At 34.9% G+C, this 25,975-nt stretch overlaps 1 protein-coding gene across 1 annotated transcript in view; it reads left to right on the forward strand.

Moving 5' to 3' along the window:
* Positions 1-25,975, forward strand: part of ZNF804B (zinc finger protein 804B) — a 712,281-nt gene that overhangs the window by 168,682 nt on the left and 517,624 nt on the right. Inside the window, exon 5 of the mRNA XM_057304168.1 lies at positions 2,952-3,035. The gene's annotated coding sequence lies outside the window, so the exon portion shown is untranslated. The remainder of the gene's footprint in view (positions 1-2,951; positions 3,036-25,975) is intronic.

The following is a 25,975-nucleotide window of genomic DNA, read 5'->3' on the forward strand; positions in this document are numbered from 1 at the left end:
AGTCTGAATCCATACTCTTAACCACCACTTTATGTTGGAAGAATAAAAATTTGCCAGAAATTCAAAACCATGTAGTGTTCCAGGCAGAAGGGAGAGAGTGAACAACGAGATGCATTTCAAGCATTGCTCCTTCCACCCCACGAGCATTATTATATCCTCAACACCAGCATACTGCCTGGCCCAGAGTAGTTATTTAATAAATACTTAAGAATTTAATTATTGAGAAACAGAGACTTGTAGTGTGTAGGAACTGCAAGGAGGTTGACATACCTAGAACTTAGAATATCATTAGTAACATAGCAAGAAGTCGCTAATAATTGTATAAAGATTTCTGGATGAAATATTGTATGACGCAAGTCCATTCTTTCATTCATTCATTCATGCTTTAAAAATTTATTGGCCATCTGCCTTATATGAAATATTTAGGAATCAGATACATAAATAATGGAGCTACAATCTTTGCCTTGCTGAGATAACACTGCAAAAAAGAATTTACTATCCTTTGGTGGTAAAGTTACATACATACGTATGAGTTAACATATTGCATAACTGAAATGTGTTCTTTTGCCCAGTCAGGAACAATATCTTGTCATGAGGTAAAGTATTGATGGAATTAAAGTGTATAATACAAAGGAAATGCACAGTAATAAAAACCCAGTAATGTTTTTTGTGTATCCAAAATAACACTCCAATTTCATATTTGGGGTTAAATATTTGGTAAAAAGCAGTCCTTCCTTGACCAAAATACAAAAGAGAACAAAATGGAATAAAACAAAATGAAACTTATGTTAATAAAAGTGAAAGCAAATTCTGTTGTCACAAATATTCTGTTTTAGTGGCTAATTACTCATTTGTTGTATATTACAATGAATAAGCCATCACTGGTTCTCTTCTGGCATTTAAACTTGTATTTATCAACGTAATGCCTCCACCAAATGGTTGTCATAGAGATGGGTTTCCTGGGAAGCAGATTCTGAGACAGAGCGTAGTGTATAGATTATTACTGAACAGCATTGGGATTAACCCTTGTGGAAGGGCATGAAGGGAAGCAGAAACATATAGAAGTGAAGTCCCAATGACAGTATCCGCTGATTCTCAGGATCTAGAGTGCCTCTGAAGAGTGATCGGTTCCAAGTTGGGTTGAGATGGCCAAGCCCACTTCAGGATAAGTCATTCATTAAGTGTGGCTGCCTGGGAAGCTATATTACTCTGGGAGGATTGGCTTTCTGCAGCTGAAACAGTTGCCTGTCAGTGAAGGGGCGACATTGCAGTTTCAGCCATAGTGGCCTCTTAGATAGTACACAGAGCATTTCAGGGAAAGAACAGCTTCTTTCTCCACAACCCCCCACCCCCATCAGTAATACCATGACCCACAGGCAACCTTGTTTACTGTGCTTGTTTTGGTATTTCTTAATGGTTACCTCCATAGCCCTAGATGATATATATTTTACCTCTATTTCTTCAGTCATGGTCAGATTCCCCCTCCTGCTCCTGTGTATAATACTGTCTCCTTGCACCTGGCCTAGTGCCTGGCACAGAATAGTGTTTTTTTTTTTAAGTTTTTTTTTTTTATTTTTAATAATTTCTACACCCAACATGGGGCTCAAACTCATGACCCCAAGATCAAGAGTCATATGCTCTTCTGACTGAGCCGGCCAGGAGCCCCACAGAGCAGGTGTTTAATAATCATCTGTTGACACCTTCTCTGAAAAATGAGGATTTGGCTCACATTTGGTCCTCTTCCTTTCAAATATTTATAGTTTCATTATTTTAAATTCTTCTGTTGATCTTTTCAGTAATTCTAATATAATGTTTACACTTGTATTTTTTGTGTGTATACTTGCAACTTACCACCAGTGTCTCATGGCTTTCCACTCACAAGACAAGGACTCCAATGTCCCTACCCTTTCTTTCACCTTCCCCACTTCTGTCTTCCACGATCAGTCAACTATAGGTTTACTTTTATTTTCTTCAAAGTGTTGACATTTACATTCTTTTTCTGAAACCACAACCATATTATCTATGCTTTTCCTCCCCAACCTGACTTTCTGGATCAAACATAGTAATGGTTACAAACTTCTTAAATTAAATACAACTTCAGAAAACTTCTGGCTGGAGACCACCATTTTGAAGGTTCTGTCGGCTGATGGCTGTGATGGTTGCTGGCTGGGCCCAGGGCCTGGACTCATCCCACATGTGTGTTTTATTTGGTCCATGTACTATTTTATACGTCTGTGCTGACATTTAAAAACTGGGTAATTTTGGGTTGACTCTAAAAGTGAGGAATCATTGAGCAGCATTTATATTGTTGTTTACTTTTGAATAGTGTGCTAGGATTAGATTTCTATAACAATGTTACTAAAATTGTATTGCTCTTAGAAGTGTTTCTAGCTTCTCTAGTTTAACATTATACTACCTAGTGTGAGGAGTTCTCCTTTTCCCGGAATTTGTTCCTCCTGAAGACCCTCTATCTTTCTGCTCTAGTCTGGCCTGGATGCTCTCTGGGTGGGCTACATTTGAGGGTGTTCTCTAATTCCAGAACCCCTGCTCCTTGGAGGCTGTATCTCTCGGATTGGTCTTTTATTTACCTCTTTTCATTTATATTTTCTGTCCATAATTTCCTCTCTATGCTTTAAAATACTTTATGCTGTTCAATTTTAGCAGTTTTAGCATAAATCTCTAAGAATGTTTTCATGTTCTCTACTTGACACTTTTCCCAAGAATCCTAGCTTTAGTTCATCTCCCTGATCATGTTAGAGCTGTCTCTTCTGCTTCCTGAGTGATGTTAAATTTCCCATTTTCTTATTTTGATCATCATTCTCTTTTACAGTGTTGGTTCTCCTCTTATGCCTCATGATCTTTGGTTGTCCTTAATGCTGATTCCATGAAGGGAGGAGGGGTGGTGTGGGGTGTTTTTTGCTCTTGACACAATTGATGTGGTTTCCTTTCAGGTCTCTGCCATGATTGATACCCTGATTGGGAGCTCCCGGTGGGATAAGGCAATGGAGTGCAGTGTTCACAAGTTCTTCCTGGGGGTGAGTTCGGGGGATATGGTCTAGTTGCACCTTCTTCTAGTGAGTCTTATTTTTTGCACTGACTGGAAAACAAAACACTGTCTCTTCCCTGAGACTCCCCAGTGGCCAGGATTCTGGGAGCAAAGTTGATTCTGCACATTAGATAAAAAAAAAAACCTTCTTCTTGCTCTTTTTTAGCTATTTTCTGTTGGCAGTAAAGGTGCTGGAGGTGCACCTCTGCAGGAATGTTCCAGGCTCTCGTCTGCAGCTTTCTGGAGCTTGTCGGAATAGGCAGCAGGTCTTTCCTGATTCCCGTTTTCTGATCTGTATGTTCACGAGCTCAATAGTTTTCATAGTTCTGCTTTTTGCAGAAGTAGCAGGTGTTCTTATGTATTGGTTCCTTACTGTTCTGAGAGTCTTGTCTGAAAGCTAATTGTAGATCTTGCTCCTCTTTCACTTCCATTGTTTTTATAATCACCGAATTTCTTTTATTTAATTCCCCCGCCCCCAAAGAAAAGCCAATCCAGAATGGTTTCTGTTTCCAGTACTGACTCTAGACAGAATGAACAAGTGGGGAGTTGGAGATCAGGCTTTAGGCCCTCAGATGTCAGAATGAGGAGAATATTATTCTAGGAAGCTGATGTATGCACTAGCTTTTGGGATCATTTCTTTAGTGAGGAGTCATTTAGGATTGGGATAAGACTGGGGTAAGTGTCAGATGCCTGTGTCCTGAGTTGGGATAGAGGAGAAGAATGAGGGCATATCTGCCCCAGTTGTTTGGTGCACATACCTGCACTTAATTTCACTGTTTTCAGACCCATATCTCTTCCCACCCCTCCACTGCATCTGCTGCCTTTGGGGTTTCACCAGACAAAGGGAGCAACTCTGGTCCTGTGGTCACTATATGGTGTATTCTTTCTCCTGTTTTTATCAAGAGAAACACTCCAGTATGCTTTCCATCTTCCACAAAAGTGTTAAATTTCTTGACCTCCTCGTGATACCCCATACCCATATTCTTGATGATTACTTCTATACTTGTATTTTATCAGAATCTCTGGAGAAAATGCTTGTTCTCAGTCTGGATCTTTAGTCAGGGTCTTATCTGAATTTCCTGGTTCACCAGTTTTAGAAGAAGAATGCATTCTATCATAAAAGTGATATATCTGGCCATTTAATATTATTAAGGACCTTTCTATACTTTCGTAATTGTTGTAAAGTTTTAAGCAATTTTTTAAACTTACACCTTTTTTCCGTTGGAGGGAAAATGTCTTGAACATTTAAATGTTCTATTAGTGAAAGCCAAGCAAACATCATCATACTCTATTTAAATCTACTCATCAAAACTGGAAAAGCATAAGAATTTGAGATAAAAGAAAACTTGAATGCAAATTTTAACATTGCCACTTATAACTTTGGAATGCGGGTCATGTTACCTAATCTCTCTGAGCTTCAGTTTTTTGAATTTGTCAAAATGTGAATAAAAATATTAACTGTGCGGTAGTCAAGTGAGAATTAAATATTATGAGGTAGACAAATGAAGATGACTTCTATCGTGTGCATACTGTGTATTATTTGTTCAACTGAAAAAAGAAATAAAGCTCTTTTTTCTTTGGATAATTAGAAAAACTCCCACAAATGAGTTACTTTACTATTCTCTAGAACATAAAGATTTCATTGAAGCATAAGGAAAACCAAGTATATAGAAAGTTCTGCAGGAAACTGTGAAGAGAGCAGGGTTCATTGTTTTGCTTCCAAAGTCCACATGATAATATGTACAGAAGATAATCTTTAAATTATGCTAAATAATAAAAACACTGAATTAAGAGTTCTGAGACCTCTTGTCTGGAATTTTTAAAAAGAATATTATCAATAAAGCAAATGAAATATATTGAATCTCAAAGACATGCCTAGTTTATCTTCTGATTCATTACCCTGAACATTGATTTATTTTTTGCTGTTTCTGAAACCATGTAAAAAATCCATAATTTTGCAGATAAAATGGAGAAAAGGATAGAATAGACTAATATCCTGGGCCTTCATCTAGGTGCTTCTCTTTATAATTCCTCTCTGTGTGTGTTTTTAAAAATCTTTTTGATAGTATGTAATAATATGTAACAACTTTGTATGGTAACAGATGGTAGCTAGATTTATCATGGGGATCACTTCATAATGTTTATAAATGTTGAATCACCATGTTGTACACTTGAAACTAATATAATATTGTATGTCAACTACACTTCAATAAAAAATAATGTGCAAAATGAAAGAAAAATCTTTTTGAATATTTCTCTGTGGGAAAAGGGGCCCTGCAAGGCATCATCAGCATATGGTTATTAGAGTGATTTAGAGATTATTCTGAGTTGGTCACCATGACCTGACCACTGGAATAAAGTGTTGGCTTTCAGTATTATTAAGCTTTGTGTTTCTAAGCACAGTGAAATGTTCATTACTCCCAAAATAGACCTCTGTTCCTCTGATTGGATTTTAGGATTAAATAAGCCAATGAGTACGAAATCCCAAAGTAACAACCTAGTGGGAGTTCGCCTGCCCAATGAAGAATAGTCCCTGGTTTTGATGGTGAGGAGAATCGGGACAAATACTAATTAGAGCCTTAGCCAGGATGTGTTCCTTCTGAGATCATTCCTTTTTTGATTTATGAGATATTTAAGACACAAATTAACTCCTTTGGCTTCTCTCCTTAAGCATGCAAGCAATTTGAGAGAGCCAAAACAGGTAAATCATAGGCTGGAGAGACAACTGATCACAATATGCTTCTTGTTCTATCTGTTCAAGGGAAAGCACCTGCTCCATGAAGAGAACTGTACAAATTTTCAGAGAGAGAAAGAATATGTGTTTCCTTCAAAAGATTAAGGAGCAGAATGATTTTGGCTTCTCAGCAATGCTGGAAGGTAGAAGACGGTCTTGGAAATTTCCAGTGAAAATTATTTCCAAGCTAGAATTCTATACTATCAATCAGATGTAAAAGTAAAAATAGGACATTTCAGACATGCAAGATATTAAAAAAAAAAAACTTTCCTTCATCCTTTTCTAGGAAACTACTGAAGTGTGTGCTCTGCCTCAAACAGAGAATAAACTGAGGAAAAGAGAATATGCAGGATCCAGTAAATTGGGGACCTAGGTCAAGGAGAGGTAAAGGGAATCTCAGGATGGGAGAGAAAAAATATATAAGGAGGGTAACTGCAGAGCAACTTGACCAGCTGGAGCAAGTCAGAGGTGTCTGGCAGAGATGTCTCTGTGAAGACGAACTGTTAGGGTTCCTGATGTGTTTAAATATATTGAGTCAAGATTTACGTAATTGAGGCATTGTTTAGGGACTAATGGTGATAAATACATAGACTATTAAGTGAAAAATAATATTTTGTGCAAGAAAGGAAAAATAGATATAGTATACTATGTAGATCAGTCATGAATAGCATTTACCTAATTCGTAATAAAATAAATACTGACTACATGACTCAAGAAATGACGATATACGTCAAACTGTCAGATTTTGATTTCTTAGTAGGTCAAACTTTACCACTAATGGTTTGCAAAGTGCTAAGCGTTTGTCCATCATTTTGTGGGCAAAATAATGTTTTCATCAACAATTATTCATTGGTTATTTTTTAAGATTTAAACATAGTTTTTAGAGATATCAAGCTAATGACAAAATTTTCAAGAATCTGGGTTACAAAAAAAAAAAAAAAGAATCTGGGTTCATATTCAACCTGGAAAATAAAATTACAAATATGGATATATAATGATTTCTGGTAATTGAGAAAACCTATTTTTAATGGCTAGTCAGAAATAAAAAACTAATGCATGCTTCTATTATGCACCTTTATCAAAATGATTTTCTTTGAAAATTTCCATTTTGCATATATAAAATGTGGTTCTTTGCTATATCAGATGGGATAAAAAATTGCAAATAATTTTCATGAAGGTACTAATTTAAGGAGGAAGTACTATATAATAGGATGCTCTACTGACTAGCTAGTGAATTAAAGAATAACAACTATTTTATATATATCTATATTTTAAATGTATATATAATAAGTATATAATGTTTATAGTTTGTGTGGAAGGTAGATGTTTCTAGTTTACATGGAAGGTAAAGTCTCATTTTTATGCCTGAAATCATCTAATCATTAAACACAATGCTGCTACTATAATAAGAAAGTTGTTTTTCCCTTCTATTTTCTAACTAGTTTTCTTTAGCTACTCTACCTATTTTTAAAATGTAGTGAATTAAAGCAGTATAAAAAAGTAAGTTTAGAGAGTCAGGGTACCGTAATTCAGTTCTAAATCTAAGTGATTTGCCCATTATAGGTAAAAACTATTAGCTGACTTCTTAAAAAAGAACTTTCATTTTTGAAATATGAAATGCTACATAGTTTTTTCAAGCAAATTTGAAGAGAACATTTACTGGAGTATGTGCAAAAACAATAATTACATTCCTAATGCTACTTGAACTAAAGTATTGAAGGAAAATTTGTGCATTTCCTTCATTTAAGGGTTCATCTATGGTAAAATGTAAGCTTTTACCCAACAAAAGCAGTGGGAACATGGAAGAAAAGTACCACATTTATTGCTGAAATAAACATTTCCAATGGTTATGTCTTAAGAAAATCCAAAGGCGATAGTGCATTTGGTAGAGGTTTGTGAGGGTTTTTTGTCTTGTTTTGCTTTTTTACTTTTTGAATTTTTATTTATTTTTTTAATGTGCTACAGTAAAGACCAAATGGTAGCTCAGCATGAAGCAACAGCTCTATACCACATCAGATATATTTCAGGTATTTGAAAGCTATAAATTTTCTCTCCTGTTGGCTAGATTCAGCTTCATAACTGCCTTGCTGTGTGAAATTGGACAGTCATTTGATTCTTGTTGACCTTATTTCTCCATGTTACAAATGGCAATTATAAAACTTGGAAGCATTTTAACTATGCATACACTATGCTAGTCCATAAAGAAATGCCCCTGTTGATTCTTCCTGCGGGTTGGCCTGAAGTGTTCTGTGAGTGACGTATAATCTAGCACTTTGCTTAGTGACTCTCACTCGCACCTATGGAGCTCTTACTAACATGCTACTGATTCTGCCCCTTAGGTTGCCTGATATTTAGACTCAAACAGAGCCACCATATCTATGGTTACTGTTTGCCAGTATAGTCTATTAGTACCACTTTTACAAAATTTCTAGCAACCATATTAATGAGATCAAGTGATTCATTCGTGGGCTTTAAGCTCAAGGAAAAATAAAAATTTTCACTGTTGGCCACATATAGGATATCCTCTTTAGTTCATCACTCAGCAGGTCAGTGCCATCACATTACACTCCTTAATATCTCTAAGGGATTTTGTGATTTTGGATCTATAGCTGATGCAGAAAATCACAGTGGCCTATGTGTATGTTAGATGGAAATACACGGACTATTTTCAGATGGTTTTAAGTTACTGACATTATAGAAGATACGCAATACCAGCATGAATGACAGAACTACATTGTTCTTTTGCTTATGACTATTCACTTAAGCATGTATTTTTTCATTACCAGGAAATCAATCATTAAGATTAATATATATTGTATATAAATTATTGTGGTAGAATTATAATTTTCCCATTGAATTAGTAACTCAGATTCATGAAAAAGTTGTCATGGGCTTGATTTCCTATAAAGTCATGGGTAGAGCCTGAGTTATTACTGAAGCTAATGTTATTTTACACTTATATAGCAAGTGGTAATATGCTCAGCACTTGGCAAGCCATTGGGAGTGAAATTTGACCTATCAAGAAATCACAGTATGACAGGTTGATGTATGTGTTTTTTTCCCCAAGGTCTTTCAGAGGTTGCATCTATGTCAGGTAATTATCTTTTCTGCAGAAAAGTAGAGATTCCCTTATAACAACTTTTAAGTTTCTAGAAACTAGGAAAATTTGGTTAATGTGTAAGCCTTAGTATCTTGTCATGAATGCTAGATTTTCATCATTTTACTAGTATAAGAACTATCAGACATGACTGTGGAATAGGAATGTACTATCTTGTGTTAAAAAGATCCTTCTGGGGGGGTAATTCATATATAGCACCCCCAGAAAGAAGCAAGCAATGTGAAAATATTCTGTCTTTGATCGCTCTGAGCATCAGACTTCTACCTAACTGTTTTCAGGTTGAGGGCCATCCAGAAATATCAATAATAGGCTCAGTTATCTACCTTGGGAATTTATTAAGAGAACAAAAATAGTGGTTGAGAGTGAACATGTATTTAGGAATAAACCCATGTAATTTTTAATATTCATTGATATTATGAAAACATATGCAATAAACTGAATATTATAAGGTGCCTTCTGACATCAGTACCTATGTATCCTCTTAGCTTTTAAATATGATGCTGCTGAAGAGTTAACTTTTTTTTTAAACTTTATTTTTTTTAAGTGGCATTTCTCCTTGTGAAATTCTGTCTTTTCCTTCCCACTTATGTGTGTCCCATGTCATTCTGGTACTCCAGTTTGATATTGTGATAGTCATTATTTTTATTATTAGTTGTCAAAAATTCTCATTTTTTATTAACAAATGCTCAGAATTGACTGCAAATACCGTAACTTAGGTAAACTCTACAGTGAGTTTGCGTCCTGCTAATATGCTGTAGAAAATGCTGGCTGCGTGGTTTATTAATCCCCCTGTTTATTTATTAGCCTCCTGACTGGCTGCTGTCAGGCCCTGCAGCTTTCATTTTATTTGAAATGTGTGCTCTTTTGTTAGCTTCTGATGGACAGATGTGACCAGGAAGATCCTTTTCTTGGGAAAAGTCCCTTTTGGGTTAGGAGCTCAGCTGAGAAATAGATACAAAGGGCCATGTTGCTTCTGTAATAATATTATTAAAGCCCATTATCCCTCTGCCCCAGCAAAAGTGTTTCAGCAGTGTTACCGAATAACATGTTACTTACTCCTTATTCGTTCTTCATTTCTTACCTTGATTTAGGCAGTGATGAGAATAGAAAATAATTCTGATTCAAGACGTGTGATAAACATTTCGTAGATTCCAGTTGACTGCTAGATGCTATCCTAGGTCATTCACTTTCATTATTTTCAAGCCCCCAAACAAATCTTGACCATAGGTATTGTTATACTAAGACAAATAAACGATGTCTCAGAGATATAATATGAATTGCCCAAAGTCAGTCAGCTGATAAGTGGCTAAATTCAGGGGTCTTGATTCCCAGTTCAATTGGACATTATTTTGCAAAATTTGAGACTGGTTTTATGGCTTTTGGCTTCATGTATTTTGAAGCTTTGTTTTTAGGCACATGCATATTTATGATTGTTATGTCTTTGTGATGAGTTGATCTTTCCATTGTTACAAAATGTGACTCTGTCTCTGGTAATAGTCTTGTGGTTCATTTTGTCTGATATTAATATAGCCATATCAGCTTTCTTATGTTTATTTTTTACATGGTATGTCTTTTTCATCTATTTATCTTCAGCTTATATATGTTCGTATATTAAAGTGGATCTCTTAAAGATGGCGAATCCTTAAGTCTTGCTCTTCTTTAAAAAAATGTTCTATCTGCCCTTTAATTGTCGTAGTTAGTCCATTTGTTTCTTTTTTGTCCCCCTTTGCTTTTTTTGTTCCTCTATTCTGTTTCCTGCCTTCTATTAGGTTATTTGAATAATTTTTGCATACTATTTTAGTTTGACTATTGACTATTTAGTTATCCTTCTTGCATTTTTTTTCTGAAATTTCTCTAGAGATTAACATATGCATTTTCTTCTAAGTAATATTGTATCATTTAATGTCAAATGTGGTAAACTTATAATGTGTATTTCTCCCTTTCCTGTCCACCATCTGTGCTGTAGCTATTATATGTATTACACTTACACTCATGATAACCCCACAAGATAAGGTAATATTTGCTTTAAACGGTCCTTTGGATTTTAATGAAATTAAGAGGAAATACAGCCTTTTATAGTTGCTTCCTTTGCTTTTTCTAAAAACCTTTTCAAGGTTTTACATTCCTTCTCAAAGATCTGAGTTTTCATATAGTGTCATTTCCATTCAGCCTGAAGGAATCCCTTTAACATTTCTGATAGTAGTGAATTTCTGCTGACAATGAATTATCTTAGTTTTATTTTATCTTTGATTATTTTGATTTTACTTTTATATTCTTGAAGAATATTTTCACTGAACATAGAATTGTGGTTTGGTAGTTTTCTCTTTCAGTGTTTTTAAGGTTTTTTGGCTCAGTGGTTTCTGATGAATTATTGGCCATTCAAGTTGTTGATCTTCTATCAGTTTTCTTGCTTTCAAGCCTTTCTCTTTCAGAAGTGTGGCTGTGAGGTGCTTGGGCATGGTTCTCTTCATATTTATCCTACATGTGCATCACTGAACTTTTTGAAGCTGTAAATTTATCTTATACTAAATTTGGAATTTGTTAGCAATTATTTCTTTAAATACTGCTTCATTTTTTATCACCTTTTCTTCTGGGACTGCAATTACATGTATGTTTGACCTTTAGCTTTTGTCCAAGAGTTCCCTAAGGTACTGTTTATTTTTTTTTAATCTTTTTTGTTTCTGTTCTTCACATTTGATAATTAGATCATAATCATTGATGTAGCTGTCTATAAGTTCAATGATCTTTATGCCCTCTCTATTCTGCTTTTCAATAAATCCAGTTCTTAAGAAAATCTCAGATGTTGTTTTCAGTTCTAGAATTTTAATTTGGTTCTAAAAAATTTTTTTTTGTATGGTAAAATATACCTAACATGAAATTTATCATCATAACCATTTTTAAGTGTATATATTTTTTTTAAAAGATTTTATTTATTTATTCGACAGAGATAGAGACAGCCAGCGAGAGAGAGGGAACACAAGCAGGGGGAGTGGGAGAGGAAGAAGCAGGCTCATAGCAGAAGAGCCTGATGTGGGGCTCGATCCCAGATCGCTGGGATCACGCCCTGAGCCGAAGGCAGACGCTTAACCGCTGTGCCACCCAGGCGCCCCCATTTTTAAGTGTATATTAATACATTCATAATGTTGGGCAATAATCAACAATCACTATCCATCTACAGCTCTTTTTGTCTGGTGAAAGTGAAACTCTGTATCCATTAAATAATAGCTTCCCATTCTCTTCCGCTACTTGTTCCTGGAAACTACAATTCTACTCTCTATATCTGTGATTTTAACTACTCTAGGAAATTCATATAACAGAATCATATAGTATTTGTCTTTTTGTGACTGGCTTATTTCACTTAGCATTATTTCCTCAAGGTTCATCCATGTTGTAGCATGCCAGAATTGTCTTCCTTTTTAAGGCTGAAAAATATTGCATTGTATGTATATACCACACTTCGCTTATTTTGTTTTAATCTGTCAGTGACATCTGGGTTACTTCCATGTTTAGCTGTTATGAATAACACTGCTATGAACATGAGTGTACAAATATATCTTTGAGACCCTGCTTTCAGTTCTTTTGAATATATGCCCTGAAGTGGAATTGCTGGATCATATGGCAATTCTGTTTTTACTTTTTTGAGGAATTACTGTATTGTTTTCCACAGAAACTGTGTCATTTTACATTCCTACCAACAGTGCACATGGGATCTAGTTGCCAACATTTGTTGTTTTATGGTTTTTTTGAAGTAGTCATCCTAACTGGTGTGAGATGTTACTTCGTCGTAGTTTGGATTTGCATTTCCTGAATGATTAGTGGTGTTGACCATCTTTACATGTACTTACTGGCCATTTGTGTATCTTTTTGGAGAAATGTCTATTCAATTCCTTTTCCTATTTTTGAATTGGGTTGTTTGTTGTTGTTATTGAGTTTTAGGAATTATCTATATATTCTGGATATTAATCCTTTATCAGATATATGATTTGCAAATATTTTCTCCCATTCTGTGGATTGCCAATTTATGTTGATCATGTCTTTGGATGTATACATTTCAAAAGTTTTGGGGCACCTGGCTGGCTCAGTCGGTTAAGCATCTGCCTTCAGCTCAGGTCACAATCACAGGGTCCTGGGATTGAGCCCTGCATCAGGCTCCCTGATCAGCGGGGTGTCTGTTTCTCGCTCTCCCTCTGCCCCTCCACCCCACTCATGTGCACTCTCTCTCTCCCTCAAATAAATAAATAAAATCTTTAAAAAAAAAAGTTTACACGAAGTCGTTTGTTTTTTCTTTTGTTGTCTGTACCTTTGGTGTCATATCCAAAGCAAATTACTGCCAAATCCAGTGTTGTGAAGATTTTGCCCTGTTTTCTCCTTAGAGTTTTATAGTATTAGGAATTACATTTAAATTTGATCCATTTTTAGTTAATTTTTGTATGTGTTGTTAGACAAGGGTCCAGTTTCATTATTTTGCATTTTGGATTTCTAATTTTTTCAGCACCAATTTTGAAAAGACTATCCTTTCTTCATTGAGTGGTCTTGGCAACCTTGACAAAAATCATTTGAACGTGTATGTGGTTTATTTCTGGGCTCTATTCTATATCATTCATTAGTGTATTTATCCGTCTTTATGCCACTACCACACTCTTGATTACTGTAGCCTTGTAGTAAGATTTTAAATCAGGAAGTATGGGTCACAAATCTTTGTTTATCTTTTCCAGAATTGTTGGCTATTCAGGATCCCTTGACATTCCATATGAATTTTAGGATGGGTTTTTCTATTTCTGCAAAAGATATCATTGGGATTTTGATAGCAGTTGCATTGAATCTTTAGATTTCTTTAGGTACTATGCACATTTTAACAATATTAAGTTGTCCAATTCATGAATATGGGCTATGTTTTCATTTATTTTTATCTTCTTTAATTTCTCTAATCAATGTTTTATAGTTTTCACTGTACAAGTCTTTCACCTCCTTGTTTAATTTAATTACGAAGCATTTTACTCTTTTTGATGCTATGTAAATGGAATTGTTTCTGTGATTTCCTTTTCAGATTTTTTATTGTTAGTGTATAAAAATGCAACTGATATTTGCGTGTTTACTTGTATCCTGCTACTTTGCTGAATTTATTTATTAGTTCTAACAGTTCTGTTATGTGTGAAATTTTTAGGGTTCTCTGCAGATAAGATCATGTCATCTGTGAATAGAGATGATTTTACCTCTTCCTTTCCAATTTAGATGCCTTTTATTTCTCTTTCTTGCCTAATTATTTGGGCTGTAACTTCCAGTGCTATGTTGAATAGAAGTGATGAAAGTGGGCATTCTTGCCTTGTTCCTGGTATTAGAGGAAAAGCTTTCAGTCTTTAATCGTTTAGTATGATGTTTGCTATGGATTTTAAGTATATTTCTTTTTATGTAGGGGTAGTTTCTTTCTATTTTTAGTTTGTTAAGTGTTTTTATCATGAAAGGGGATTGGATTTTGTCAAATACTTTTTCTGCATCAGATGATTATGTGTTGTTTTCCCTTCATTCTGTTAATATGGTGTATTACACTGTTAGATTTTCATTTGTTGAACTATCCTTACATTCCAGAACACACTCCACTTGATCCTTTTGTATAATCTTTTTATTATGCTGCTGAATTTGGTTTTCTCTAATATGTTGTTGAGGATTTTTGTATCCATGTTCAGAAGAGATATTGGTCTGTAGTTTTCTTGTAGTGTCTTTGTCCAGCTTTGTCATCAGGGTAATTCTAGTCCTCATGGAATGAGTAAGAAAGCATTCCCTCTTTTTCAGTTTCTGAAAAAAGTTTAAGAAGTGCTGGTCTTTTTTTTTTTTTTTTTTGTCAGGGCTTTTCTTTATCAAGAGATTTTTGATTATTGATTCAGCTCCTTACTAGTTACAGATCTATTCAGATTTTCTATTTCCTCATGATTTAGTCTTTATAGGTTTTATATTCCTGAGAATTTGTCCATTTCATCAAGTTTATCCAATTTGTTGGCATACAGGTGTTCATAATACTCACATAATTCTTTTCATTTCTGTAGAATCAATAAAAATATACACTTTCAATTCTGATTTTAGTAATTTGAATCTTCTCCCTTCTTTTTCACATAGTCCATTTAGCAAAAGGTCTGTCAATTTTGCTGATCTTTTTAAAGATAAAACTTTTGGTTCCATTGATTTTCTCTGTTTTTCTCTTCTCTACTTTATTTAACTCTACTCTAGTTCTTATGATTACTTTAATTATGATAGCTTTGGGTTTAGTTTGTTCTTCTTTTCCTAGTTTCTTAAGTTGTAAAAGCAGGCTGTTGATTTGAGATCTTTCTTGTTTTGTAATGTCTGCATTTTTTCGTATTTTTTATTGAGGTCAATTCACATACAACATTATATTACTTTTAGGTATACAATATAACAATTTGATATTTCTGTATGTTGTTAATTTTGCATTCTTCTGCTTTACTGAATTTGTTCATTACTTGTAATAGTTTTTTGTTAGAGTCTTTAAAGCTTTCTATATATAATATCATGTCATCTGCAAATAGTGACGGTTTTAACTTTTTTTTCCCAATTTGAATGTCTTTTCTTTCTTATCTTGTCTAATTGCTTCTTGCTGGAATTTCCAATAGTGTGTTGAATAAAATTAGTGAGAGTGGGCATCCTTGTCTTGTTCCTGATCTTAGAGGAATAGCATTCAGCTTTTCACCATTGGATATAATGTTATCTGTGGGATTTTCATAGAGAGCCTTCATTATGTTGAGATACATTTCCTCTCTATACATATTATTAAGAGTTTTTGTCATAAATGGATGTTGAATTTTATCAAATGCTTTTTCTGCATATATTGAGATAATCAATGATTTTTCTCCCTTTGTTAATGTGGTATATCACAGCGATTGATTTGTGGATATTGAGCCATTCTTGCATTCCATGAATAAATCCTACTTGATCATGGTTTCTGGTCCTTCTAATGTATTGTTGAAATCTGGTTGCTAATACTTTGTTGGGGATTTTTGCATCTATGTTTATCAGGATATTGGCCTATGATTTTTTTTCTTGTGTTGTCCTTGTTTGGTTTTGATATCAGCATAATGCTGGCCTTGTCAAATCAGTTTGAAGTATCCTTTCTTCTGTTTTATGGAAGAGTTTGAGAAGGATTGTTGTTCTCCTTCTTTGAAAGTTCGGTAGAATTTATCAGTGAAGCCATCTGGTCCTGGACTTTTGTTTGTTGGGAAGTTTTTGAATTTTTTTAAAAATTTATTTATTTGAGAGAGGGAGAGAAGGAGCAGGAGAGGGAGAGAGAGAGAATCTCAAGCAGACTCTGTGCTGAATGTGAAACCTGATATTGGGGCTCAGTCTCATGACCCTGAGATAATGACCTGAGCCAAAATTAAGAGTCAGATGCTTAACCTACTGAGCAACCCAAGCACCCCTAAAGATTTTATTTTTATGTAATCTTTATACCCAACTTAGGGCTTGAATTTACAACCCTGAGATCAAGAGTTGCATGTTCTACTGACTGAGCTAGCCAGGAGCACCAAGGGAAGTTTTTGATTATTGATTCCATCTCCTTAGATTTTTAATCAGTCTGCTCAGACTTGGTCTTGGAAGGTTGTATTATGTAGGAATTTATCTATTTCTTCTAGGTTGTCCAGTTTGCTAATGTGTAACTGTTCATATTAGTCTTTTATGATACTTTATATTTCTGTAGTATTAGTTGTAACAATTCCTCTTTCATTTCTGATTTGATTTGTATATGTCCTCTCTCTTTTTTTTTTCTTGGCGAATCTAACTAAAAGTTTGTTAATTTTGTTTATCTTTTTAAAACCAGCTCTTGGTTTTATTGGTCTTTTCTATTGTCTTTATAGTCTTTCTTTCTGCTCTGATTTTTGTTATTTCCTTACTTCTACTAACTTTGACCTTCATTGGTTCTTCTTTTTCTATTTCCTGAAGGTGAATCCCCCAACCAGTGGTCCCCAAATCGCATGAGATCTTAGTCCAAACCTCATGAGATCTCATCCACCTCCATAACCCCTAATGTGTGCCAAACCTGAAGCCTGTCTTTATAGCCAAAGCTCTAGGACTGTCAAGTAAGTGGCTTTTACAGAAAGTTTGAAGATGTGTTTCAGTCTCCTGTCTGTGCAGTACCCTGGGGTTGGTAGGCTGCCACAACTCTTTCTCATTGTTACAATTCCATGGGCCCCAGGAACACAAGCTGTCTTGGCCACCAGAGCCAGGCAATGTAGTTGTGTCTCTTGGCAGCAGCCATAAAAATCACGGTACCAGTTAAGGGTATAAGCTCCTCTTTGGAAGATACCAGTGAGTTAGAACAATGCAGAGGAAGAATAAAAATATGGTGTGGGCCAGCCTACATTCCCTGAGAGCACCTCAATAAGCCCCTGTAAGTGTGCCAAAGCAGAATTTGCCCCTCAAGCTAAAGCTTCTGCACAAGAAAATAGACCCTTTTCCCAGAAAGACTGGGGATATGTTTCAGTCAGCTGTCTGTGCAATGCCTGGAACTGATAGTCTGCCAAGAACTATCTCTGCAATTGTTATAGTCCCATGGGACCTAGGAACACAGGTCCCTCCCTGGTCTCTGGAGCCAGACAATTAAGAGGTATTCCCTGGATGGAATCCACAATACTGGGTCACCAGACATAAAAACTAGAAAGTCAGACATGTGTAGAAGCTCCCCACAGGAGATACTGGCACTCTAGGGTGTGACAGAGGGAGGGTATGAAGGTGGTACCCACAGGCTGGTGTGAGGCAGAAGGGGAGTGCAAAGATGACACTTCCCCCAAAAATAAAAAGAAAAAGGTAAGAATTAAAAAGAAGAAATGAAAAGGAAAAAAAGATGGTACCTGCTAGCTTTAGCAAGCTGAAAGCAGGAAGATGGTACCCATCAGCCTCTGTCCCTGGAGAGTATCTCAGCAGGCCTTTGCCCCTCAGGCCAGTGTTTTAAAACTAGCAAATGAGCCTTTCACATAAAGTCTGGGCAGTTTTCAAAGGGCTGCTGCTGTGCTGGGCCCTGGGGTGACTGAATCTGTGGATGAATCCTTCAAGAGCTATTTCTCAGTTTACCACAACCCTACATGACTCATGGGCATGGGTTCTATTGGTCCTCAAAGGCAATTTTTGGGGGGCTTGTCTCTCATATGTTGGTCTGATAAGTTGGGGTACCCAATGTGAGGTATGAATCCTTCACTCCTCAGGGAGAAGCTCTAACTTTTGTGTTCCCTTCCCATTGTGAGCTGCTGCACTGCGAGTGGGGTTTCTGATGAGATTGTGTCTTAGCTTTTCCTACTCTCTTTGATGTGGTTTCCTTCTTGTTTCTTTGATTTAAAGGGGTTGCTTCACAAGCTTTTAGTTTTGCCCCCCACCCCCAGCAGAAATAGTTGCATATACAACTGTAGATTCTATGTGTCTGTGGGAAGAGGAACTTTCAGGATCTTCCTATATCACCATCTTGACCTGGAACTCTCTTAATGTCTGCATTTAAAGCTTTAAACTTCTCCCTTATACCATTTTCACTGCATCCCTTAAGTTTTGATATGTTTTCATTTTCATTTTTCTCTAAGTATTTTCTAATTTCTCTTGTGATTTGTTCTTTGATCCACTGGTTGTTTAAGAGTGTGCTATTTAATTTCTAAAATTTTTAATTTTCCAGTTTTACTTTTGTTATTGATTTCTAAATTCATCCCACTATAGTCAGAAAAGATAGTTTTTATGAAATTTATCTTTTAAAATCTATTGAGACTTAATTTGTGGCCTAACATATGGGATCTCCTGGAAAATGTCCCATGTGTACTTAAGAATGTGTATGCTGTTGTTGTTTGGTAGAGTTCTCTATAGTCTATTGGATCTAGTTAGCTTATTGTATTTTTTTAAAGATTTTATTTATTTATTTGACAGAGAGAGTCCAAGTAGGGGGAGTGGCAGGCAGAGAAAGAGGAAGAAGCAGACTCCCCGCTGAGGCTGAGCAGGGAGCCTGACATGGTGCTCAATCCCAGGACCCTGAGATCATGACTCACGCTGAAGGCATACACTTAACCAACTAAACCACCCAGGCACCCCTGACTTATTGTATTTTTAAGTCCTCTGTTTCCTTTCTTAACTTCTGTCTGGTTGTCATATCCATTTTTGAGATTGAGTTATTGACATCTCCAATTATTCTCAGAGCTTTCTATTTCTTCCTTCAGTTCTGTCAGTTTTTGCTTTATATATTTTGTTGGTCTGTTATTAGGTATGTTTTTGTGTAAAATTGTTATAACTTCTTGCTACTTTGAACATCTTACTAGTATATAATGTCCTTCTTTGTCTCTTGTAAACTTTTTTGATTTAAAGTCTATTTTGTCAGATATTAGTATGGCTACCCCTATTCCCTTTTGGTTATTTTTCCCATACAATACCATTTCCCATCCTTTTACAATCTATTTGTGTCTTTAGATGTAAAGTAATAGCATATAGTTGTATCATGATTTTATCCATTCTGACAATCTCTATCTTTTGACTGGAAAGTGTACTCCATTTCATTTAAAGTAATTACTGATAAGGAGATACATATGTCATTTTTCTATTTGGCTTCTATATGCCTTATATTTTTGTTCTTTATTTCTTGCATTACTGTATTCTTGTGTGTTTAGTTGATTTTGGGGGTGTGAAATGTTTAAATTCCTTTCTCATTTCCTTTTGTGTATATTCCATAGCTGTTTTCTTTGTGATTATTTTGGGAATTACATTTACCATCCTGAAGTTATAACATCTTAAATTGAATTTATACCAGCTTGATTTCAATAACACAAAACCTCGGTGCCTCTCCAGCACTATCCTTACCCCTTTGAGTTGTTTATGTCACAAAATTATATCTTTATATATTGTGTGTCCCAAAACATAAACTAATAATTATTTTAAATGCATTGGTCTTTTAAATTATGTAGAAAACAACATGTGGAGTTACAAACCAAAGTTTACGATAATACTAGCCTTTTAAACTAGTAATTAAAAATATTTTAGTCTCTTAAATTATGTAGAAAACAAAAAGTAGAGTTATAAACCATTGTTATAATAATACTAGCTTTTATAATTGCCCACTTACGTACCTTTATTGAGATCTTTATTTTTTCATATAGCTTTGAATTACTATCTAGTGTCCTTTCATGTCACCCTGTAGGACTTCTTTGAATATTTCTTGTAGGACAGATTTATTAGTAATGGGTTCCCTCAGCTTTTGTTTATCTGGGAATGTCTTAATGTCTCCCTCACTCTTGAAGGACAGTTTTGTTGGATATAGGATTCTTGGCTGACATTTCTTTTTTCTTTTAGCAGTTTGATTATATCTGCTCACTGCCTTCAGGCTCCAAAGTTTCTGATGAGAAATCTGGTGATAAACTCATTGAAGATCCCATATATGCACTCTCTCTGGGTCCCACAAGCTCTGTGCTGGCTGCTTCAGGAACGTGTGTACCTTCCATGGGGCTAGGGGGTGGAATGGGTACCTGCTATTGTGCTAAGAACTAAAGTTAATTGCAATTTAGTATTCAAGCCTTCCTTTGAAAGTTGCAACCTTCAGTAGCCTCTAGAGTTTCTAAATAGTTATATTAGACAGATTCTGCCAGTGTAAGTTTTGTCTAGTTGGGGAGACAGATTCCTGGTACTTCCTATCTAACGATCTTCTCAGAATCCTGTCCCATTTAGTTCTCTTTCATAGCTTTTTATTTCATCTCGAAGAGTTGCTTTTTTGTTCATTGGGATCATATTTTTATTGAGTATAATTATAACAGCTATTTTAAAATCCTTTCTGTTAATTTCAAACCCTGGTTCTTTTTTGTGTTGGGTCTCAGGTGATTTTGTTTGTTTGTTTGTTTGTTTGTTTGTTTGGATTCCTGATTCTTTATGAGTCAAGTTGTTTTTAATTATGTCCTGAGCATCATGAATTTCATGTTGAGGAATCTCTGGATTTTGTTATTTTTCTCAGAAGTGTGTGGATGACTTGTTTTAGGGGTAATTAATTTGGTTGGAGTCATGTTGCAAATTCTGGCTCTTGGCTGGCAGTTTAAATTTCAGTTAAGTTCTTTTGTATTTATCCATACTTCTTTGAGTTTTCCCAGTGCGTGTGTAGTTCAGGGGGTCAGCAAAACATATGGACAACGTATATGAGCAGAATCTATGGCTCGTATCTCTGGCTTTCTTATTTCTTTGATTTCACCTTCACTTTTAAATATCTGTGGTTTCCCTGAACTTTTCTCTGATCTCCTAGTGTAGAAAGACTCTGGCTTTTCTCTTGAAATTTTAGCCACTTTTACAGTGCCATCTCCAGTCTGTATTCAGGATAAAAGCCATAACAAATGAAAACACACCTTTCTGGTCCCTTCTGGTTCTGTAGAAACTTAGCCATTCTGGAAGCCTTATTTTACTGTATGATCTAAAATTTTGTGGACTTTAAAAATATTTTAATATCATAGTTCAGAGTTTTATAATATCATTTCATTTTATATTCAAGTGCTGAATATTTAATGACGATTAAATCTTTCCAAAGACTCCTTCAGACACTTTCCAAAATTGGATTTTTCCCAATTATATTCAGATACTGATAGAGTGATTTTACAACTACCAAAATAGAATGTTTTTCACTTTGGGCATTTAAATTAACTAACTGTATGATTAACCTCTATTATGATGCTAAATACTACAAAGCAAACTAAAAGTTTATGAAGCACGCATATCAGTATTCAGAAGGCTTCAATGTGAATTTTTTCTCTGTAAAGACCAAAGATTTGTGATAGATGTTGGTGGTGACCTTAGAAGAAAAATCAAGGGAATAAATTATTGTGTCAAAATTACCTTTATAGGCAATGTTTTTGCTGTCATAGGGCAATCTATGCTTCCCTTTCTTCTTATAATTGTATCAGTTTCTCATTGTTAAAGAATTCCTCATCCCAAGCTACTCTATTATTTCTGGAATTTGTAGAAAGGTCAGTGAGTCTCAGGAGTTGTGATTACTTTTTCTAGCTGACATTTATTGATCTCATTACCTTCATGCTCATATTTCAAAAACTTTTTTCATTCTGTTACCATTTCAAAGATGACAGAAATGCTGCAGTGCTCACTGTATTAGAACTGTATGTAATTAAAATTTGTACTCTGTGTTTCATCACAGTCTTACTGTCAGAACCACAGTATGTATTATTTATAAATTAGATTGTTATAATTAGAACACATCATGTGCATAAAATCAAGTCTGAATATATATTCTAACATATATTTTACTTATTTTCATAGAAATGAATGCTGTAGAATCTCTGGGCATAAACCTTTTGCTTGTACTGAATGGTTCACTTGACTTTCTCAATTGCCAGTGCTTAGTTTTAAATGACTGCTTTAAAAAAAGTTTACATTTTTGCATAAGCAGTTAGTTCTTATAAAAGTCCTAAAGACAAGGTATAATAGAGAGATGTATTCACGAATAAAGGTGATTAAATAAAATTAGACATAAGCAGAGTATAAATCTCCTTACTAAGATTGAATCATAATTAATCAGATTCATCAAAGAAATATATATCTGTTTCCAAATATTTAGCTCTGCAGTTCTAGGCCAATTTTACTTGTCTACATTAAAAACAAACTTTAGAAGGATGGTGAAAATTATGTTTTTATTAAAGTTCTATTTGTGTGGGGGTAGGTGTAGGGATAGTCTTCTCTTTTCTTTTGTCTGCTTAAGTCACAATTGTACTTAGGAATCTGTCGTTTGTATTTGCCAAGAGTTTATTTAACCAGAAGTATTTAAGGATTCTGTGAGAATCAAAAATAGTACCCAGGCATTCAGCTGTCATAATGAATCAGAAATCTAATCTATGGGGGCGCCTGGGTGGCACAGCGGTTAAGCGTCTGCCTTCGGCTCAGGGCGTGATCCCGGCGTTATGGGATCGAGTCCCACATCAGGCTCCTCTGCTGGGAGCCTGCCTTCTTCCTCTCCCACTCCCCCTGCTTGTGTTCCCTCTCTCGCTGGCTGTCTCTATCTCTGTCGAATAAATAAATAAAATCTTTAAAAAAAAAAAAAAAAAAAAAGAAATCTAATCTATGAACCATTTTCCAGAGGTTATGTTTTAGATTGATTAATTTACAAAGGGCCCTAATTTAATAAATTGTGGTTGATTGTCATGACCAAAATCACTGTTGGAAAAGTCTGCTGGTTTATGTATATGATTTTAGTCCTTTTTCCCACAGATTTGACTCCTATTAATTCACTCCTCAGGGTTACTAATTTCTTTATTCTTCCTCCTAACATGAGGGATAAGGTCCAGGGAAGCATGGTCTGTCTCTCACTGCCATTCCTAGGTTGGAAAGACCTACTGAAACCCTTAGTGTAAAATGTTGTCCATATCTCCGAAATTTGCAATATCTTGTTTTACTCATATCTATTTAAAGATCACTGATACACTGTATTCATCAAACTCCAGCCTTATAGTTTGTGAAATACAAAGAAATGTTGATCATTTTGATTTCCCCATTAGACAAACAAACAAAAAAGCATTCTGTACTGCAATCTCTACTAGCTATAATAGAGTATGCTAACCCCAGGGAATAAGTGTTTTCATGGACCATTTTTTAGGGAAAGTCTACTAGTTCCTAAAGAAAACATCATTATATCTTTCCTTGTAAAATATGAGTTTTTATTATTTTTAATGATAAGCATGTTTTATAGTATATGGATAATATGTGTAAAGTTGAGAGAGTCTCTTTATAATATTCGAATTCATCTAGATGGTACATAATATAGTTAAAAACAGAAAAGCAGTCTGTTTTAATGACATCCATCTCTTCAGATGTTGGTCAGAGACCAGGTTTTGTTCTCACAGGAAACTTTCTCTATGGATATTGTTATGGCTAAAGGTGATTATTTGAAATTAAATCAACACATTTACTGAATAGTACTATAGGTTAGATACCACATTATCTGTAGTGGAAGATATGAGGGAGGTGCTGGTACTAAGTACTGAGTCAGTCAGTTATGAATATTATTTTATTTATTCCCAGCAATTCTGAAAAGGGTATTAGTTGTATTTTATTGCTGATGAAACAGGCTCTTGATTAGAAAGTAGTACAAAAGATTATTACATCCCAGGAATGACCAAATCCAAAATCCCTTGCTCTATGGTAATGCCTTCAAGCTTCTTTGCTCTTTTCTCTTTACTGAATTGTGAAAAATATGCTCCTCATCATGCATGTTTAAGCTGATGGCTATATTTATTTTTGACTGCTAAAAGTTTTAATCAAAAATTTAAATAGTCATAAGGATATAATTTGACATACTGCAAATATTTTCATTGAACAATTGATATTCAGATAACTCTCTTAAAAACACCCAACTGAACCTATGCACCACAGTGATTTGAAGCTCACAATCATTTGATTTTAAAAAGTACTTAGACATTCTTGTTATGTTTAGGAATTTTATATAACACATTTTTTATCCTAGATCTCTGAGTTTTATTATACAACATTCATAAAATTTTATCTTAATATTTTTTTTATATTTGATATCTTTTATAGATCACCCCATTATAGTTCTCTACAACAAATATGTGTATGTAAATCAAAATTAATTTTTTAAATTTCCTATAAAAAGGCTCTAAGTACTAAGGCATATCTTCATAGTTAATTTGTCAGTGCTATTTCTGTTCTTATGTGATCAGAACAATATAAACATGTTAAGAGACTGATAAATAATTATAAAATATGACAAAGTTGATCAGTCTTAACATTTCTAAATGAGAGATTAAACTTTTAATCAATCTCTGGGTGAATAATAAAACTTGTTAGGGAGTCAGAGTTCAGTCAAGTCTGTTAGGTTTTGTTTTTATGAATGTAAAATCCTTTCCACATTTTTAAGTGGCTGGGAATGGGAATATTAATATTACTCAATTCCCCTGAAGTTTTTATAGAAATATGCCAAAAGTCACACAAATTATTTTTAATAATATAAGTTATTGATTTTATTGGGTCTTCCATCAATTTTGTTGAAAACAAAGAATTTAAATCCAACTGACTTGCAAAAGAAGTTGTTAAACAGTCACTAAAGGCCTTCCTTTTGTCAACATCCACACCAGTGTTTCAATCACACTGACTCTTCTCTTGATGCCTGGGATAGTTTTCTGGCTAAAATCACACTGCATAGCAAGATTCTGGATAATGAGAGAGAATAATTTCCTGTGCGAAGCAGGACAAAGAGTTATGAACGGGGAGTTGTGAATGAAGAATCAGCAAAACCTATTCTTTCTCAGTTAAGTATTAGAAAAGAAGCCATGTAGAAGTTAAGGATCTAAAAAGTAGCAGTTTCTTTTGGAAACTTTAGCCCTTTAGAAAGTCTTTGTGTCTCCTCTGGTGTATTTATACCCAACCTAGTGTGGAGATCGCAGCTCCACGCCACACTGTGGACTTTGCAGTCCAGTTAAAATGAGTTAACAGGTGAGGTATTTAATTTCAGGACAAGAATACAAATTTTAATAAAAGTAAGTCAAGTCCAAAATAAACCATGTGTCACAAGACCATTTCATATTAATAGTAATCACACTGTATGTATTTTTCATTCAATATTTTGTCAGTAATGTTCATCCAAACACTGACATTGCTGTGTATTAGCCAGGATGAGGTATACAATTAAGTCAAAGAAATGTAAGGTTCTGAATGTAGTTTAAACACTCAGGTTTTTCAATATATTTTAACCAGATATGGGAAAAAGAGCAAGAAGTTGGTGTCCCTTCAGGCCCTCACCCCAGGGTTGCCCTTACACCAAAGGCATAACTGAAATTAAGCAAAAATTATCAGCAGTAATCCCTATCCATGCTGCTTCTCATCTGTTCTTGCTGCCACCAACCTCCATGATCCCTTAAGCACACAAACTCTATGAACCTTGTCTGAGCTTGACAAAGATGTATTGAAAACTCTCACAAACATCTTTCTGTCAAATTCATCTTGTACTTCTCATGTTTCATTTTGGTATTTTATGTAGCAAACACATTGAAGTATATAGCTGTTATAGCTATTATGGGAGATTGTAACCCTTTGGTCAATATAAACAGTCCTA

The sequence above is a fragment of the Ursus arctos genome, unplaced genomic scaffold (assembly GCF_023065955.2).
Source record: "Ursus arctos isolate Adak ecotype North America unplaced genomic scaffold, UrsArc2.0 scaffold_3, whole genome shotgun sequence".
In the NCBI taxonomy this organism is placed as follows: domain Eukaryota; kingdom Metazoa; phylum Chordata; class Mammalia; order Carnivora; family Ursidae; genus Ursus; species Ursus arctos.